The sequence below is a fragment of the Daktulosphaira vitifoliae genome, unplaced genomic scaffold, assembly GCF_025091365.1.
Source record: "Daktulosphaira vitifoliae isolate Bord-2020 unplaced genomic scaffold, ASM2509136v1 Scaffold_1, whole genome shotgun sequence".
Taxonomy (NCBI): Eukaryota; Metazoa; Arthropoda; class Insecta; order Hemiptera; family Phylloxeridae; genus Daktulosphaira; species Daktulosphaira vitifoliae.
The window spans coordinates 40,396,303-40,400,732 of NW_026099572.1; the positions used below are offsets into that span (position 1 = coordinate 40,396,303).

General features: G+C 26.8%; 1 long non-coding RNA gene across 1 annotated transcript in view; it reads left to right on the top strand.

Annotated features, from left to right (window-relative positions):
* LOC126898650 (uncharacterized) overlaps positions 1–4,430 on the top strand; it is a 114,561-nt gene that overhangs the window by 179 nt on the left and 109,952 nt on the right. The gene's annotated exons all lie outside the window — the stretch shown is intronic.

Genomic DNA, 4,430 nt, shown 5'->3' on the forward strand with positions numbered 1-4,430 from the left:
AGCATGCAGATAAAATATTTACTTTTATGGCTAATTTTACGCCTTCGACTAATGTTGCTACGTCAAGAGGATCATCAAAATAGTTGGCATTAATGTATGGATAAACTGTAGGATCTTTAGATCTAAGTCGTATTTGTCCTCGAGATCTTGGTCTCAGTAATAATGGTATTATAGTCCAAGCATCTTTATCTGCTATTGGTCGATATACTCTGTCATAAAGAGAGTCTTTGATATTCAGAATTTTACGAACTTTGATTCCATCGTCCGATGATAAACATGCAGGAGCCATGTGGAATTGAATATCAGGGTAATCGGTATCGTTTGCATAAATCGTTGGTACAAAACCAAGGCCTTCCACTCCTCCTAAAGTAGTCATTGGACCTCTTTCTCGAGCTATGTATTCCATAGTGACAGCAATAGGCTGAAGTTCAAATATAATATTTATATTAATTCAAGATAAAAAATTTTATTCTTGCAAAGAAAACTATAGTTTTGAGCTTCGATGCAAAACTAAGAAGGTATTAATTTTATTATAATGTGTTTATTTTTTTGTATCTATTACCATATATTCTTAGTTTTTACTGGACCGAATTTAATGAACAATGCGGTAAGAAATCACAAATCGTATTTAATCAATGAAATTACGTTCAAAAATTAAAAAAAAGAATTCATAGTACCCAGTATATGGAAGAAATCCCTCAAAACTTAAACTATTTTTAAATCTACAATTTTCAACATTTTGAAAACTTTTTTGTTATAGATCTTAAGCATTTTCCTATCATTTGGGATATTTTTTTGAAAATCTGACCTTTTAACTAACACAGGGGGAATTCAAAATAGTAACTTTTGCACCAAAAATTAACATTTTCGACAAAGATTTGAAAATGATCCAGAAATACTGACACTTTTATTCATATCACAAATTAAAGTTAATGTAACATAGTTTATTAAAAAAAACTTTGTCTTACGAACTTGTCTTTGTGGTGCAAAATTAATAAACAAAGTACGACTTTTTTGTGAAGGAACGTAGTAAATTCTTGAATAAAAATTTATTTGAAAGTGTTTTTAAGAAATAAGTTTAAACTACATAGGATAATTAAATAATAGGATTTATGGGACCTACCCACCTAATTTTTCATTCGAAATTATTTATTTGAACTTTAAACCTATCTAATTTTTTAGTTAGTAAGTCATAAATAATGGTTGAGGGGGTAACACACTACCCCTTCATCAACATTCAATAAGAATTTATTAATGTGTAAATTTTATACCATTATTACTTTAAAAAGAATCTATAACTAGGCATTTATTTTAAATTACCTTACAAGAGGTGATTATAGTAATGCGGCCAAAAGTTTTCATAAAAATCTCATTAACAATAATGTAAAATTAAACCTATTTTATACTTTTTAATTTTTTAAAGAAAAGCAACTTTGAAATTTTGAATTAGTTTAAATTGTCAATTTTATTTACTAACAAATTAAATGTTCGATTACCGCGTAACATAAAATTTTTTCATGCTTGTGGTACAAGGTTTGAATTTCGCCCATCAAAATGAATTTTTTTGATCTTTTTCTTAGTTTATTTTGAGTATAGGAAAAAAAATTCAAAATTCGTTTGATTTTTATTAAAATTGAGTTCATAAAATTTAAACAATAAAAATATTATAGATATTCAAAACAATCAATAAAGGACCACAGACACTGTGTCTACACTTAATTTTACTAAGTGGTTTTTTTATATCTGTCATTTGTATATCTTATATTTTATATGACCATTATTTTTCATCAATTAAATCAATCAATATTACATTCAAGAATTGAAAAAAATTTATCTTTTATCAACTAAAAAATTAATTAGACAACTTTCTCCATATTGTCAATTAAATTCACTCGTATTTAATGTTAATAAAGTATATATTGCCAATATATATTTGGTATGATAATAGGTTAAAACTACAAATTTAAATAATTTTTCTTTATTAATTTAATTTATTAATTAAAAAAAAAAAANTTCTCCATATTGTCAATTAAATTCACTCGTATTTAATGTTAATAAAGTATATATTGCCAATATATATTTGGTATGATAATAGGTTAAAACTACAAATTTAAATAATTTTTCTTTATTAATTTAATTTATTAATTAAAAAAAAAAAACTCTTTTACCATTTTATATTATTCCGAATTTTTTGGTAACTAATAGCTGTATAAATAATTTCTAAAAATATGATTTTGGGTTTCACCTGAAATTAACAATGGGTTCTTAATTATAATACCCCCGCTGAATAGATTTTTAACAAAGTTTGATTGAATTTTTAGTTTTGCATCGAAACTAAAAATCCAAGGTAAGAAGGCACTGATTTACGTTTTATCTGTTCATAAAAATATCAACTCTCACAGAACCCATATTACTGATCAATACATCTGAGGTACATAAATTTTATCTAGCTAGATATTACTCTAAAATTAAAAATATTTTCTTAACATTTTATTACTAAGATAAATATTAAAAAAAAAAAAATTATATTATAATAAACAAGAAATATAAAATTATTTTAACAGTAAAAAATTTTTTTGACTATTTCAAAATTTGAATGACCAAAATTAACAGAAATGTTACGAATATAGTAAAAAAAAATTATCTAGTTGAACATATAGTAACCAAATATTGGAAAAAAATCTTTAATTTTAGAATTTTAGACAAATATTTCACAATAACGTTACAGTAAAAAAAACATTATTGCTGATGTTTCTGGGTTTGGTTAAAATGTTCGATTTCATTTAAGTTTATAGTGTGACTTGTGTATTACGGAAGATAATGCTGTTTTGACTTTAGATAGAAAATGCGATACATTTTTATCAAAAATGTTTATAATAATATCTGCTTGATAGACTGGCCCCTCTGCTAATCGTAAGAGGCGACTAATGAGGTCGACATTAGGATGACAGCTGGTGTAAAATTTTTTCAAAAAGTATGAGTCATGAACAGAATTTAGACAGATTGTTTCACCTTGGATTTACGCGGGGACAACAGTCGATAGAAATAAAGTAGTTTCAGACGAAAAAGACCTAAAAAATAAAAATAAGTGGAATGGAGAAGAAACAAGTGAAATAGGTAAGGGTTATAAAATTATATACTTAGTTAAGACCAATACAAAGAATGATATAGGGATAATAATGGATGAGAAGGTAAAAAGTAAAGTAGTAAAAGTAGTTAGGAAAAGTGACAGAATATAATCAATATAGGGATAAGGATATGAAATAGTACATGGAAGGTATAGTTTTAATGACAAGAATGAGGTTGCCATCGTATCGTACTTACTGTGGTTAATACTTATTTTAGGAATAGGGTTTAACATTATATAACTTTTAAGAGTGGGAGTAATAGATAACAGATTGATCATTTTATGTGGAAGAGGCAAGAGTATAACTACATAACATAGACTAATGATAATTGAGTTGTGATGTAGTGGGAAGAGAGTATACAAAAACAAAAAGAACACAGGAGAAAAATCGAGTATCCGGTGATGAAATTGGAAGAAGAAAAGAAAAAAAAGTTTTTAAAACAAGGAAACCTGTTGGTGGAATGAGAACGATCAGAAAATCATAGAGAGTAAGAAAAAGCAGTTCAAAGTATAGCAAAAGAGCTAAATGAGAGAAGATTGTATGAAGTGCAAGCGTTTTTATAAATAATCTCAATGTGCATTAAATAAGGTAAAAGTTAAGAAGTATTATGAGTTGTTTTACTTGCTAGAAATAAAGGAAGGTGAAAAAAGTCTAGTTTGGCTAAAGTAAGTGACAAAAAAGTAATGATAATAGGGTGCAAACGAACGATGATGATGTGAAAAAAAGGTGGAAAGAGTATTTTGAAAAATATCTGAATGAAGAGTATCCAAAGAGACATTAGAAGATATCTCATAGAATAAGTGACTGGTAGATTAAATTAGGGAGAAAGAGGTATGGTAGGCTGTGGCATCAATAAAAAAGAATAAAGCAGTAGAACCAGATGAAGTGCTAGTAGAAAGTATGACAAATTTAAGGTTAGCATGAAATGAATCTTTTTAATAAAATTGTATTATATGGGAAAATGTCAAAAAAATGGAGGTATAGTATTATGGTACTGATATAAAAAGATAAAGGGATGTTCTTAATCCAATAGAAGACGGCTAATCTGTGCGTAGATGATGTGGGAGATTGTTTCAAGTGAAAGTTTTGGATAAGGGTGACCTACCTCAAGTAGTTGTGATAAAGGCGAGGTAAAAGAAGAGGAAAACTCTTTAAATATTTTTCTATTTTAGATAGTTTAATTTTTTCTTGCTCAAATAATGATTTTATTCATTTTGGCGATTTAAAATTGCCAAATTTAAATCAAGTATCATTAAATGCTTAATTAAGCTTGTTCATTTCTGAAGCCATTTTTTGGAAATA